Below are 16,063 nucleotides of genomic sequence, written 5' to 3'. Positions count from 1 at the left end.
AGCCAGTTCAGACAGCCATCACAGCTCTGCCACCTCTTTCCAGGGATTTCCTCGTTGCTGACTACCTTTCCATGAGGGGCTCCACCTTAAAATATCTGAGGCTTGTCCCCAGGAATAAAGTCAGAATTTGTTATTAAGATTTAGAAGACATATTTGACTCCTGCAAGTAGGTTTTAAAGAGCCTCCCTTTTGGGAGGTCCCTGAGCCTGCAGGAGACTATGACCAAGTTTGAGCTAGGTAGTTTATCAGTCAGAACTTCAGCTGAACAGGTAGCACACTCAACCCAAGTAATTTGAGGCAAATTCAACAAATGGATGCCGGGTTGTGGAAAAACCAGAAGGCAAAATGCAGAACCCCAAAGAGCTCATCCAAGCAGTAGCACGAGCAGGTGCTGTACCAGCTCTTGCCTGAACAGATGAGTGGAAATAGAGCTACTGGGACCTAGAGAGAGAGAGTTCTGTGACATTCAGAGCCATTTGCCACCCCTTGGAAGTCCCATAGAGAAGGAATTGGGCAATATGTAATCTGTTATCCCTCTCCTGCCCTGGGAAAGTTGACCAAATCTAACTGGAAGCCAAAGGGCAGAGAAACCCACTGTTACATTCCAGATATTTCAGGATGTAAGGCGTGCAGCCAGAGGATGGGGAGGATCAAATGACCCACAAGTTCACTGTGATGAGGAGGTACTGTAGGGGACAGACGAGCAGCATGGCCCAGCAGGGAAGATGGAGAAAGCCAGAGAGTACCAGAGGCAATGAAACACAAGCCAAGCAGTGTCTTTGGTAAGACAACTTTAGATCATAGGAATGCGCCAAGAAAGCTACTGGGAGGCAAGGACACTATGAGCAGAGGCATGCCCTTGATGGGTGACTTCAAGTGCCTCATGTTTAACGCAGGACAAAGTCACGTCTCTATAGCTTTGTAGAGATATTTGCAACATTCGAGAGTCAAATACATACAACAATTTCATTTGTGCACTAGGTTGAAATTTCCTATCTACTGCTTTCAAGGACATTAAAAGCAAATTTGCAAGCAAAATGCTCCATTATTTACTTTATTAAGCATCACTGAGTGATTTGATGAAAAGATCCTTGTGCAGCAGTTTAAAAGGCCTCAGCGTGAGGCTTCATTCTGCCTCTAACTGGTTGGGTTCCTGAAGTATATGCCATGCGCCTCTCTGGGTTCCAGTTTCCATCCTCTGCAGTATGACATTGGCTGCGGTCTCAAGGTCTCTTGATTCTGGCACTCTAAAACTCTAATAAAGACTACAATCAGAGCATCTAGCACAGCTGACTTAGCAGTCACTATGTGAGTCCATTTTTTATACTACCATTATTTTTCTTTGAGTTCTAACTTTAAAATTGCTCCATTTCTTGGATGCAGCAAAAGAAGCAAAGAAAAACAGTTGCTTTCCGGTATACTCTTGTCCGTGAAAACAAACTCAAGTGCACTGCTACTAAAACTAACGTGTCTGCCACATTTCCTATTTATTTGGCTTTGGAGAACTGGAAGGAGCAGAACTGAGGAAGATGTGACACACCACGCTGAGTCATGGCTGAAAAGGCTTCCTTCTCCAAGGGCTTCCACAGGCGGCTGGCAAAAATAGGGTGCAAGCCCTCACCCTTCCTATATTTCTCCTCAAAGGAAAATGTTTGCACTCGCTTCCTTATTATAGTTAGTGTCCACCGCTTCATTTCTTGTCTAAGTTAGAAAAGAAAAACCAACCAGCCTTTGACTGCTTGCTCTTGCGGATGCTGGCTCTCCATATGACATTGTGGGAGGAGATCCATCTCGTCTGCCTGCTCGACTTCTCTCTCCTTTCTTTAAGGGGAGCTCTGTTTTTACCTTCTTCCTGTAGTTATCTGCCTCCCCTGGGGGGAGGTACAGCAGCTAATCACAGATTCTTCAGTCCAGGTGTTGTGTGAATTTCCCAGAGAGGCATTAAAAAAAACATCTGCCTCCAAATTGAGAGGGAGCCAACAGTCCAAAGAATGACTCCGGCTAGTGATGACATGAGTTTATTATGGGTGGCTTTCAGAGCTGTGGATGACTTGCAGGTTGTTACACCACTGAAGCAGCCCACTGCCCTATCCTAGGTTACTGGTTTTATAGGACACAAATGAAAACAGCAAAAGAAGTGTCCCTGAGGAAAGTTGTGTGTAGCCTGCTCTCATCACACCCTTATCAGGAACCTTATCCACCCGTCTCAAAAGCACTGCCCAGCTGCAGTGGTAGCTGACCTTGCCTTGTGATACTGCCTCAGCAGCTGGTAGGGCCCACTGGCTTGCTAAAGAGGGGCCCACTAGAAAATGAAGCTATTGTGGCTAGAGTTCAGAGGAAAATTCTCAGTTCGCTTGGTCACGATGGTGATGGCAGACTTTGGCATCCCCTAGTTTGTCGATAAGTCAGAAATGATTCTTGGGCTCAGACTCAGTTTTCCCTACTATGTGCTAAAGCTGTAGGGATTTCTCCCCACCAGGAAGCAAGCAGTTAATTCTGTGGCAGCACCAAGTGGGTGTTTTCTGATTCAATTCTCTTCTGACACTATTTACCAGGAGATAGCATAACATTCTACAGGCTGAAGGGTCATTCTCCAAGACCGTCTCTTCTCCTGACTTCAGATGTCAGTTACAAGACCTAGGTCATTTGCCTGTACAGAATTTTCAACTAAGTGGCTATAAATCAGTGTTCCTACAACCCTTCCTTGGATTCCATTGCTTTGCTAGAGAAGCTTACAGAACTCAGGGAAACATGTTTGCCAGTTTATTATAAAAGATACCACAATGTACTATGTACTATGCATTGTGTAGAGACCCACAAGGATTAGGTATCAGGGAAGGAGCACAGAGCTTCCATGCCCTTTTAGGTCCTTCCCCTCCAAGAGGCTACATGTGTTCAGTTACTCACAAGCTCTCTGCACCCTGTCCTTTTGGGTTTTTATGAGATACACTGCATGTCCACAACTGAAGCATAAACAACCACATAGAAATACGATTGGACAAAAATGCTAATAGTTTGGGTATGGATGCCCAGCAAATCCTACTTATTCAGTGATGGCCAACCTTTTAGAGCTTTCGATGATAACAAATGCTGCAGCATGAGTACTATACATTTTCCACCACTGGCTTAGATTCTTGGTCTCTCTGTCTAGTATTCCTTTCCTAAGGATGAGGGCAGGACCTCTTCTGAAATGGGGGGCTTATGAACTACTCAGACAAGGCAAGTCAGAGAATATTTTTATGGCCAGCTCCAAGCCAGAAACTCAGAAGAAGATTAGATTATATAATACACCTTGGAGAAGAGAAATTCTTGTTTATATAACTTGCCTTGAGGAGGGAGTTGTAAGCCAGGAACTGTGGACAACCACCAGAATATATGTATTATAATATATATATATTATAATATCACATTCAGCCACAAAGATTGAATGAGGACATTGATCAAAGGTGGGCCAATTGGCTGGAACTTATACCCAGTAAAACAGGGTAGGAGAGAGAAGTCCTCTTACTGCTTTCGTAAGTAGCATTGTTTAATTGACAGTAGTATTTGGACATAGAGATCCCCAAACCAGGCCTACCCTTTTTATAAGAGCCAGTAGCTCTCCTTTTTCAGTTAAATTTATTTTGCCTAGATTTCTGCCCCACAATTAAAGAAGCCTGAATCATACAAAAAATTGTATCTGGAAACAGAGACTTGTAGATAACAGTTTTACCGTACGGGACTGGCTAAGGCAAGGTAATAAGGAGCCGCTAGAAGTCTTTCCTTCTAGGTGGAAAAGCTGCTAGTCCAGCCACAGTAAGCAGCCAGACAAACCTTCACTCTTTCAAGACATCTGAGGTTGAAAGATGTCAGGAGGCTGGATACCGTCTTGTTATTTCTTATGTCTAATGAGAGATGGCCAGAAAAGATGTTCCCAGGCAAGCGGGGCTATTTGAAAGGAGAAAGGAGCAACAAGCTGATAAAGATTGCTAATTGCAGCAAGATTCCAAGAGTACAGAGAGTTTGGTGGTTTTGTTTTGGGTTTTTGTTTTTGTTTTTGTTTTTTTTTTCTTACAGAATTGAGAAAGCACTATTCTGTTCAGGGAAGGGGTGGGCCCAGCGACCTGAAATAAGGAGGATGTGTCTCATTTCATAGCAACATTGACTGGAACATAGCTCAGAGCTGGTGTGGAATTTCCTCATGACTCTGAGCTTTTGGGAAGCTGAGGCCAGGAAGCTAAGTGGCCGGGGAATGGACATTCCACCAGGCCTGTGGGGGAGAGCAAAAGTTACCCCAGGATACATGTCAGTTTCCAGCTGCTCAGGGCATTTTTCCAAGTTTCCCGGGGGCAAGACTGATAGGAAAGCAGGAAGAAAATGCTCTCCTGCCTGCCTTGCTGTCTCCACCCAGAAGAATGGGATAGAGGTTCTTAGATGATGGTGATTAGAATTGTTCCCCCTCTCCTCTTTTTTAAATGGTGACTTGACAAATACATTTGGAGTCGTTCTGTGTATCATTCAGACATAAGTGCACGAGTATGTTCAACAGGCGTCTGAAGTCTAGGCTGATCAAACAATTGCCCTCTCATGCACTTATATTTATTAAGTGTGTACTAAAGGGCAGGTACTTTTCGAGATCATGGGGATAAGATAATAAAGAAAACAAGCAAAGAATCATAAACAAACTCACCCTAATGGGGTCATTCCAATACCAAACAAGAGCATCACTATCCAGGCAGTCAGCCAGGCCCAAACACTTGGATCATGAGGAGACCCCGCAGCAAGCTCTTCCTCTGGATTTCATTCCTAATCTGCCCACTTCTCTCCACCTCCTCTGCTTCTACCACAGCCCAGCATGTCCCCAGCTCTCAGCAACAGTTTACTAACTGCTCCATTTGTTCCCACAGACCTGGCAGCACACAGACATCACAGTGGTCTTTTTTTTTTTTTTAAAGTCAGTTCACATTCTAATAAACTTATTAGATCTACAGAGTTAGCATCCAGATAGGTGTATCTGTCTCTGTAATAATATTAATGTGAGCTGAAGGAGATGAATATGTGTGAGATTCTGGGTATATAAAGACTCAATATTGCTTTTGTTTTTTCTGACAGTGGAAGATGTCATCATGGTACATTCAGTTATTTAATCTGTGGCCTAAAAAAACACGATCAGTTCAATTATGGAAACTCTCTTCAGCAGCTTCTCTGAGCAACCAGATGTAAAATCTGAACCTCTTTCCTTAGCTCCCAAGAACCCAGGTGCTCTGCAGCTGTCTGCCTCTCCTGCTCTCACCTTGTCTTCTCTGCACTTATTTTTGCTCCAGCTCTCATCAACTCCTTCTGCCCTTAGTCCTGTAGGCTACTTAGCCTCTCAGGCCTTTGTATTTTACATTTGCTGTTCCCCCTTCCTGGGATATTCTTCCTCCCAGAACTTTTTGAGCCTGCCTCCTTTCATTGTTCAAACAAAAACAGATAATTTTCTTGCTGTCCAGGAATTCCAGCTAAAGCCCAGAAGTGAGACTCTAAACGTGCCACTTTACAAGAACTCTGCCCATTATGATACCCCACCCCCAAGGCCTGTCAGATCTGTCCTTACCAGCCTTCTCAATCTCCATGAGACAAACGGGAAGGGCAGAGAGGAGTCAGTGTCAGAATCATTTGTCTTGTAGGGACAAGAGGCAAAGCATCCCAATAAGCCAAATTCGGGGGAGACTCCAAAGAATCAGCCATATATGAGGAGATTCCTGAAAAAAGGGGAAATCGGCATGCTGTTCCCAAGTTGAACATTATTTACTAATCTGCCATTGAATTTACCTGAATAAGATAGAAGATAATTCTCCTTTCAAGGTGGGAATGAAGACAGAGGAGACTGGTACGAATAGCAGAATAAAAGAATTTCTGGTTGGCTTATGGATACTGCAGAAAGCAGCCAGGCCCACAGGTTCTCTGCAGGACACCTCAGCATTTGAAAGGCCACCAAGAGAGGGGATCAATGGCCTTCCGGAGCCAGAGAAGCAGTGACAGCCAATCCAGAAAAAGACTAATTGTAACTAGGTAAGGAGAGAATCTTTGTGTGGTTTCTTCTCTTTCCACCCTTCTTGAATGCAAGGAAAGAGCTGGGCCTTGAAAAAGGAAGAGGAGGGATCCTCTCAGGCCCAGACCACATTCCTTTCTATTAGATTTCCCTCGCCTTAAGATGGCCCTAACTAGTGAAGACACAGCCCCTCCTAGTGATGTCACAGCTCCCCCAGTCCCCAGACACTGCATCACTCAGTCCCACCCCAGCTCCTGTAAGCCCCACCCCGGTCCTATAAGAAGCCTCCCTGTCCTAGCCATATTGCGGTCTCTCCTTTGTTCAGAGACAGCCCAGCACACCCTCCCCATAATAAAGGCTTCTTATGGTCCTGGTCTGGTCCTGGTTTTCGGCTCTTTTTACCCAACACTTTCCAATTTTCATTCCCAGAAGTCAGGATTCAAGCTCTAAAAGTTCGGTGTGAGGTCAGGATGAGAGAACAGACAGAAGTGGAGTGTCAGGTTGAAGTCTTTTTGTTATGTTTGTAGTACATAAATTTACCTTCACCTTAGGGAGTAGGTGCATGGAGGTAGCATGGCTCAATTCTTTTCTAATCCCTTTTCCCTTCCCACTTACCTCCCTGCTTCTCTAAATACCCTTTCCTCTTTTTCATTTTTATTGTTAGTATTACTGGTTCATATTTATGACATGTTTGCATTCATTGTATTTGGTACATGCATAGCTTACATCTTTATACTTCCCCTTCTCCCTCCCTTTACCCTCAATCTCGTGGACCCATCTGCGAAAGATCTATTTCCTTGTTTCCTTCTATCAGTCCTTTATTTTGCTCTTTAATCTAACTTTGCCTTACTCAAACAAGAGATACCATACAATATGTAACCTTGGGTGTCTGATTTTTTTAATTAACACAATATATTTCAGGTGTATTCATTTTCCTACAAATGTCTTACATTTGTTTGAAGTCTTAGTAGAGAGAAATATTGTCTTCTACTGTCTGCCCTGGGTCTCGGGGTCTCCCCTTCCTAACCCTTCCCTGTATCGGGGAGGGACTGGGGACTGGTCCCTGCAAGCAATGCTTCCAGAGGTGCCATGTCAGTTCTTTCTCGCTGTGAGGTCAAAGGTAGGCACAAGCAAAAGATTGAAAATAAGAGGGGCTGGGGATTTGGCTCAGTGGTTCTGCGGCCTGCCTCGCAAGAGCAAGGACCCAAGTTCAATCGCCTGTACCCCCACCCCCAACGCCAAAAAAATAAAGAAAGAAAGAAAATAGGAGGAAGATTCAAGATTACCCATCCCCACTTCTCTGTTTCAGGGTCATTTCTGGCTTTACCTTCTTTCCTATAACTCCAGGCCAAACACAGTACAACTTGCTCTATGATCCTAGCTTCTGGGCTCTGTGACATTTTGTCCTCTATTTGCCCCTTTTTTGATGATACCTGGATAGAGACAGCTCACATAACTAACTAACTGTATGCCTTGAATTCTCTCTACTCCAATGACTTAAAAGCACTTTTTGTCTTTTGGATGGATCTTAGGCATTACGCTTCCCTGAGGTCTGAACGGGTCTACACTAGAAGGCACTGTGGCATAGTTGGGAATAGGAATTGCAAGAAACCAAATTGTTCCCTATTTGTACCTTCATCCAGACACCTAAATAAACAGTTACAAAATCTCAACTCGAAGGTTGTCTCTTTAACAAGATAGCACTCCTCTCCCAAGCAAACTCAGCCCAATAACCTTTGTCTTCTTTTAGTAGTTTTCACTATGACCTTAATCTTATCTATTTATTTGTTTGCATGTTTATTGTCTGTCCTCCTTCCCACACTAGAATACAAGATCCTCAAGGGCAGTTGCTCAGTCTTTTTCTGTATTCCTATGTGCTCAGTAAATCATTAATAATTGACCAGTGTCAAGATCTGATTGATTGGAATTTACATTACCAAGGAACATTGGATTTGCTGCTAGGTGGGAGAGCTGGATGTCACTTTGGCTGTCAGTCCTTAAAGAAGTAGTGAGTACATTTTTATTGCACATGAGTTACAATATTCTTGAAATTCTATCTATGGAAGTGTGTATATGTGTTCTCTAATACCTAACTGGTGGAATGTAATGGGTATCATTTGTTTTTATTTACCTGTTTCTTTTTCTCATTTCTGTAGCATGCAGATATTAGGGAGGTGAGCAGATTTTTTTTAGCATTATTCACACTGAGCTACATTCCCAGAGCGTTTTATTTTTTTATTTTGAGACAATGTCTTAAGTTGAACTTGCAGTTCTCCTGCCTGAGCCGCCTGCAGTTCTGAGATTATGGGTGTGCGACACACCTGACAAGGGAGCAGACTTTTTTATACTCTTTTAAATTTCATTTATGGTTAGTGAAATATTCAGATTTGTTATTTATTTTTCCATGGATTTTGATCATTACATTATGGTATATTATCAATCATGCCCATATTTTAAAATTCAAATTCAAAGTTATATACAGAATCCACATATTTTGCACCAGGGATCAAACTCAGGTCCTCGCGCTTGCAAGGCAAGAGGCAGAATCTCTGAGCTAAATACCCAGCCCTAGAAATTTTTATATTTTAAAATGGCTCTGTATCATTGGTTTATATCTTTTTCATTTTAATTGTGTATATGTGCATTTTTCACTTTTGCCAGAAATTTGCCCACTAAACTTGACAGAGGTCCCCTTTGCTATTATTAAGTAAGATAAAAGTTACTTGAACACAAGCCCTGCAACACTACAATGGTTGATCTGGTAATTGGGATGGCTACTAAATGACTAGAGGGTGGGAAAGTATACAGCATAGATACCCCAGACAAAGGGATGGATTGTGTTGCAGAAGGGATGGAGCAGGGCAATATAAGATTTTCTCACATTACACAGAAAAGTATATATATATATATGGGGGGACACTGGGGATCGAACTTGAACTTGGGCCCTTACACTTGCAATGCAGATGCCAGAATCGCCGAGCTAAATCCCCAGGAAAAAAAGTGCACAGTTTAAAACTTATGAATTGTTTACTCTGGAGTTTTCTAATTTAATATTTTTCAACTGTGGTTGACCATGGAAAACTGAAACCTAGGAAAACCAAACTACAGGTAAGAGGCAATTACTAAGAAAAGGCAGAGTTAGGCTATTCAAACCAGTGACATTGAGACCAGGCAGTTCTCTGGGTTCCTGAAATGAACATAATTCTATGACAAGAAGCAGCCATGCTTTGAATTAAGAGACAGCTCCCAGGCAGCAATAGGAAAGACAGTGGCAGCTGGGGTAGTTTGGGTGGCCTTGGGTGACCATGTCGGAGACCATCTGTTTAAGACCACTGTAGCTTCAGCAAAGTTCCTCACAGCACTAGTTTACCACCAATGACCAGTGAAGCCCAGGAAATCATCTGGCCATAGCGGACATGCCTGAGCTCCCTTTTCCCATTACAATGCTTTGAATGAGTTGAGCTAATTCCTGGGAAAATATTAGCAACTCTGGAATATTTGAAGGAAGAATTTTTGAAGGATTGAACTTTATGCCAATTTTACACCTGGAGGATCAGACTTGTAATTGGGATTTTAAAAGAAGCATGAATCTGTCACACAATTTAGTATGGTCTGGAACGTGTTTTATAGCCACTTTATCAAAATTATTCAGTTCAACATTTCCCCAATTCATTTACTAGCATCTTAACAATGTATCATTTGTACTACTAGTTACCTAATATTTTCCTTCCAGCCAACACACTTTTTAAAGCATAAGTACTCACATTAACTTTATGTTAAATAAAATAAATGTGAAATTATGGATTTGGTGTCTGCCTATATTTTTCTAACATGTATTAAGATAAATATATAACTACTAGAATAGAAACCACCTCAATCCAGATGTGGGACATATACTACATATTGGGAAACATTGACTTGAATATAGCTATAAATTACTCTGACTTTATGTCTCCATAGATTTCTAGTATGTTATGATATCCTCTGCTTTGTAAGATCTTAATTCCGTGTTAATTTCCATTTAGTTATAATTTTCCCACAAGTCTTATTTCTCAGAATGGGTACCTGTCTGCTGTAATTTGGAGGCTTGCCCTTCCTTTAAGTGTCTCTCTTTTGTTCTCATACATGAAAATCTGGTTGGCTGTGGAATTTTAATATAATTCTTAAACTACAGGATCATGTTATTATTGCTTCATTATTTTCTAATGAGAACTTCAAAGCCAGCCTGAGTTGCTTTCTGTGTGGAAGTTTTGTAGGAATTTTATATTATCATTGAAATTCAAAGATTTTATTAGCTACATCCTTGGGTGGACTTTTGTAACAATTCTACCTAAGACCAGTGAACTGTTTCACTCTGCAGATGAAGCTCCTCTTGAGCTCAGGACATTTTTTTTCCTTCTTTAATCGATATTTCTCTTTCATCCATTTGTTTCTTAGTCTGTAACTGTACACATGTGCATGTGCATGAGTGCGCGTGTGTATGTGTGTACTTGTGCTGTGTTGGGAACCAAATCCCTCCCACATGACAGGCAAGCACTCTACAGCTGAGTTACACTCAAAACCATCTGACTCTTACTAGATAAAATATTAGAACATTATCTCTATTTCCTTTTCCTTTACCTTTCATCTCACGATATTTTAAATAGAAGAAAATACTCTTTTTAAATAGAAGTCATTGGTTCCAATGGATCTCTTGGTTTCCATTTGAGGTCCCTGGACCCCCTCAGATGATTAAATGGTGCTTGTCATTATTTGGTGATGTCTATGAATGTGACAGTCTCCATAGACAAGAACCAGTAGCAATTCTGGTTCTATTGCCAGCAACCACACAGGTGTCTATGTACTTCCCCAACTTTTCCCCAGTTTATTTTTGCCTCCAGGCCCTGCTGGCAGAATCACAGCACAGACAAATAGGCCTGGCTTTTGCTGTGGCTATGGGATATCCAGTCACATCCAGTTCATATCTCTCAGAAAGCCCTCAAGATCTCTGCTTAGTTGATATTCTTCCTTTTGTAATGGTGGCGTTAGAGGTCTTCCATCTCCTCCTCTTCTTCCTTTTCTTCTTGTTTTTATCAGTGAAATAAAATTCAAAGATGTTGTTGTAAGCTCAAATTATTATCTTGAAACCAGACTGAGTTAGCTTCCTATTAGACTGAGTCTAATCTGATATAGCAAATTGTAGAGTGCCTCACCCACAGACCCCCAAACTGATTGTCTACCCACATCTTTGCCTGAGAGCTTGTTCTGGCAACCTGATCCCACTCAGCCTGTGCAGGGGAATTAGATACAGTGCCCCATCCTTTCCTACTTTTCAATGGACGGATGGGGATTGGAGTGTAAATACCACAGCATTCTCTTCCCTTGGGTTGGAAATGCTCAGGTGCCAGAGGTCCTAAGAGAAGAATATGAACTAGTTGTCTACAGAAGTAACTAGATGCAACCTTGAAAATTTCCCTTCATCTCATGTCCCCAGTGTTTCCTGGGATAACCTTCCATGAAACTGCTTGCAAATGAATCCCCATTCAAATGGGAACCTGAATCAAAACTCTGAGTGCAGCAGGCTTTTCAGAAAGTTCTGAATGTGGACAATGCACTGCAAGAGAGAAGCAAGAGCCCAGGAGATCAGCAGGGAGGTGTGAGCAGGTGTGCTAGAGCAGCTAGCACCACAATGTCTCAGAGGAAGAAGACCACCACATACTGCAAAGCAAGAGTGCTCCAGGATATTTAAAAAAACATTTTGATATTTAAAAATCAAAGCAGTCATCATGGAAACATCCCAGTTTTGCTGGGCTTTCTAGCACTTAATTTATGGTTTCTTTTTATTGTTGTTGTTATTTCTAAAAGGCACTCTGTCAATATTTGTTGAACAAACAAGCTAGTAGAGAGGATTCTGAATGCTCTCAGTGCAAAGAACTGATAAATGTCTGAGGTGGCAGAAATGCCAGTTATCCCAATGTGATCATCACGCATTGTTTTTACGTATTGAAATGTATCCCATAAATACATATGATACCATGTGTCATGCTTCTATCTAGATGTCCCCCAAGGCCTCGTGTGGTCATAGGTGGGAAGTTTTGAAGTTGGCTGTATTAGGTGTGTGGTGCTGTAACCTGGGTGTGGCTGGCACCACCCACAAGCAGGTAGCCTGGATGGAATATGAAGGGACAGAAAGAAACTGCTTTACTACTTCACTTCTTGCTGCCTTCTGCCTATCCTGCTTTCCTATGAACTATTTCTCCTCTGTGATGCCCCTCTGCCACGCCACCCTGCCTCAGAGCCAGCTGGCTATAGACTGAAAGCTCTGCAAACTGTGAGCTGAAATAAACTTTTCCTCCTTTAACTCTGGGTGTCAGATATTTTTGTTTCAGCAATGAGAAAAGCAACTAAAACACCATGTGTCTACTAAAAACAAAAACATATATTAAAAGCTGTAGGGGCCAGGGATTTAGCTCAGTGGTTCTGCCACCTGCTTCAGAAGCACAAAGTCCCAAGTTCAATCCCCAGTACCAAAAAAAAAAAGTTGTATTTAATGAACAAGTAAGTGATTCCTGGGCCTCTGGTACCATTCATTGAGATAAAGAACAGAAGAAAATGAGCAAGTCTATAAGGAGAGGAAGGTGGACAATTCCTCCTACCATGAGATCAGACATCAGGGTACTCTGTCTTCTTCTGGGAACTCAAGGTCCTGAGCAAGCTTAAATAAGGAGAACAGTGAGTCTGTTTAACAGTCGTGGCTCATGTTCCCCTCAATCAGAAGGAATCTAGGCCTAGTGTTAAGTATGAATCTTGGAGCCCTACTGATCCAGATGACAATATTTTAATTGTTGAATTGTGGAGAAGATGAGCGGAGGGGCAGGGAAGCTAGACTAATTGGGACTTGTGACAATAGATATTGACTAACAGCAGGTAGAGCTATACCAATAGGGATGTATTGAATCAAGGTGCTGATCTTGGAGATGGGCAGAGAAAGCAGACAAATTAGAAGACAACATCCAATAAGGCTGCAGGAAGAAACCCCAGCTACTCCTGGGAGATACCTGGAGAACCAAGGCTTACTCAGGGCCAGAGCTTCATTTTCAGTGCTTTCAAGAAGATAGCTCAGTGGAGAGCAGTTTCAATAACTTCATTTTATAGATGACCTGCAGGAAAGCCAAGAGAGTGTAGGGGATTATTTTTAGTAACTTGCAGATTTTCAGGGAATTGTCTGTGATTGCAAAACTAGCAGATGGCAGAGCCAAAATTCAAATTCAGGTGAAGATCTCTCTACACTTGACTACAATGTAAATTGTAGTACAAGGTAGAAGGCCAAAAGGGAAAATCAGGGAGCAGTTCTCAAGGAGTGTTTTGAAAGCTCAATGGTGTCCTGGTGACCAAAAAGCTCAGGCGGCAGCCAGAAAGTTCCTCCTCCAGCTGTTAGGTCAGCAAGACCTATACACATATGTTTGTCTCTGCTGTGGGGTTGCTGAGGCATTGGAGGGATAGTGATATCTGAGATTTGAAGCAGTCTTTGTCATTACAATGGGCTTGGGAATTTGAAAAGTGGAGGTATCATTTATCTTTGTACCTCCAAAATGAAACATAGTCCTAGGTACAAAATAACCATTCAGCAAGCATTTCTGAAAGCATGAATGTATAAACAACTGTTATGCTTGATCTTTCTCAAACATGAATCTGATTCTTAAAACCTTCCCAAAGTGCCCCACCAAGTGTAGGATAAAGTCTAATGCCTTTCCTATAATCCCAGGCCAGTATCATCTCACCTCTACCTGTCACAAGACACCCCCACATTCAGCCTGTCCCTGCTGCTGAGTGTAGCAGAGTCTAATTTTTCAGTCCTTTCACCTTTTCGTGGTCTTGATTTATGGTCATTGCAAAACCCCATGCATTTTGGGTGAAGGGATTGTTTCTTCTTCATGGATCATCTCTGGTGGGGCTGCCAATCAGTTATGGGTACACAACACAAGTAGGACCAATCAGTCTTTCCAGGAACTGATGTAACCCTAGAGGGAAAAGGAGGTCTCTTCTTCCCTCTGAGGTCACTCTCTGTAGTGGTGGGTTATATAGGGCAATACAAGCCTGCAGCTGCATATAAACACTCCTGTGACTTGCAGACTCCTTACTTGAAGGAAATGACGCATATATTGAGAAAAGCATAAGCAGGCAAGCAAAGGCAGACAGGCAGACACAGACACACAGTTATATACAGAAAGGTTTAAGTTGCCATGTTCTATATTCCTCGGATCTCTGTGTTCTCTCTCCCTGGTCTCATGACTCAATACATTCCTGGGGGCAGGGTGTTAATTTGAGTACGTTTCCAATATTGACTAATACTCAGCTGTACTGGACTGCTGCTGACAGTCCCCAGAATTCTGTACTTACATCTTCTGTATAATTGAAGCCAGATAAGTCCCAGAGGAGATGGGAAATCCAAGGGTGACTCTTGTGGCACATTGTTCTTGTTTCTACTTCAGGCCACATCATGCTGTCACATCCACGTTTACTGAGAGAGTTTCCTGGGTCTTTTCTTCTTGCTCTCTAACCCCCACCCAATAGCTTCCCTGTCCCTTTGTCCTTCCCATGTCTGCCTTCCAATGGCCCTGGCCCCTGACATGGGTTGGCCATCTTTTCTACTCTGCTGGTTCTGTCCCTAGATGGGAGACTTTGGGAGCCTGGCACTTCAGTCTTCAGAATGAGGGCCTGCAATGTCAATTTATAGCAAGAACTCTAAAGATCTCTAGCACTACAAAGATTAATCTCATGCCAAAGCTTCCTTCTCATATCACGCCTGATTATGCTAGTTGGCTCCCTAGCTTTCAAATGCGTTCAAGACATCCAGGCAAAGGGGGAGAGTGAAGGCTTAGAAACCCTTCAGCCACTGTATTTTATTTGTGTGTCAAGGTTCAGAATTGAAAGCCATCAAGTATTCAGAAGGAGAGAGTAGCAAAAGTAAGCAGGTTCAGGGAAATAGGTGATATCACAGAGGAAGTGGGAGGGGAGAGATCAGACCTAGTGATTAAGTCTCTCTGGAGATGGGGTAGAACCTGAGCAACACAGCCCAGCAGACGACCCTATGTGGCTCACATAAGCAACCATGAGGACTCCAGGCCAGTGGCCTGTGGCATGTAGAAGACGGTGTTTAGTGGCTCAGGATTTTGACCATCATTCTGGGTAAAATGGTGCGGGGTTGGCTCAGGGCCTCCTCTGCAAGGGTTGGTTGTGTCTCCTCTGATGCATGAGGAGGACTGGAAGGCAAGAAAAGGAACCTTGATACCCTCTCAGGATTCACAAATTGGTCTCTCCTCCTTTGGGCTCCCCTTCAAAACCCTATCCTGTTCTGCCTTTAAAGGAGTCTTGGCCACATGAACTCTTACTAAAATAGGTGGCTTTTTACCTCATGATCTCAGGAGCCTCCTGTCCTCATCTCTATGCAACTTCTGTTCATGTACCTCTCTCCCTGGTCACTCAACTCGGTAGTCTAGTCCCCAGACATCCATCTCTGAGGCTTTCCAATTATAGCTGTCTTCATCCTCATGAGGAAGATTCTGATTGCTCCTCCATGTGTGAAGCTCCTAAGTGGAGGTTCTGGGAAGCCTTTATCACTGTCCTCAGTTTCCTTCCTGCTTCAAAGGCTGTGAAGATGAATTCATTTGATTGAGTTTTGGCGCCAGCCCAGCAGGATGGGAGGAAGTATCCAGCATGCTTCTTGCTTGGTGACCGTGTTTCTCCCAAGAGTCAAAGCAGAGCTAGAGAGTCACATACTTGGAACTGGGAGGGACTGAGCAGGCAGTTTGCACCATGATTCCCTGGAAAGATTCTGGGCCTTGGAGTGAGACTGATCCCAAGTCTGAAACTAGCCCCATCCTTACTAGCTATGCAACCTAGGCCAAGTAAGTTCTTGAGCCTCATTTTTTACCCTTCATTTCTAAAATGGAGATAAAAATACCGTATCAACTTTGCACATTTATTATGAAAAGCGAGGCACAGTGGGGCACGCCTGAATGCTGAGGCAGGAGGATCATGAGTTTAAGGCCAGCGTGAGGTACATAATGA

The sequence above is a fragment of the Fukomys damarensis genome, unplaced genomic scaffold (genome assembly GCF_012274545.1).
Source record: "Fukomys damarensis isolate Sample0158 unplaced genomic scaffold, DMR_v1.0_HiC HiC_scaffold_36, whole genome shotgun sequence".
In the NCBI taxonomy this organism is placed as follows: domain Eukaryota; kingdom Metazoa; phylum Chordata; class Mammalia; order Rodentia; family Bathyergidae; genus Fukomys; species Fukomys damarensis.
The sequence above is the reverse complement of the archived record's forward strand: the minus strand, read 5'-3'. Positions refer to the sequence as shown.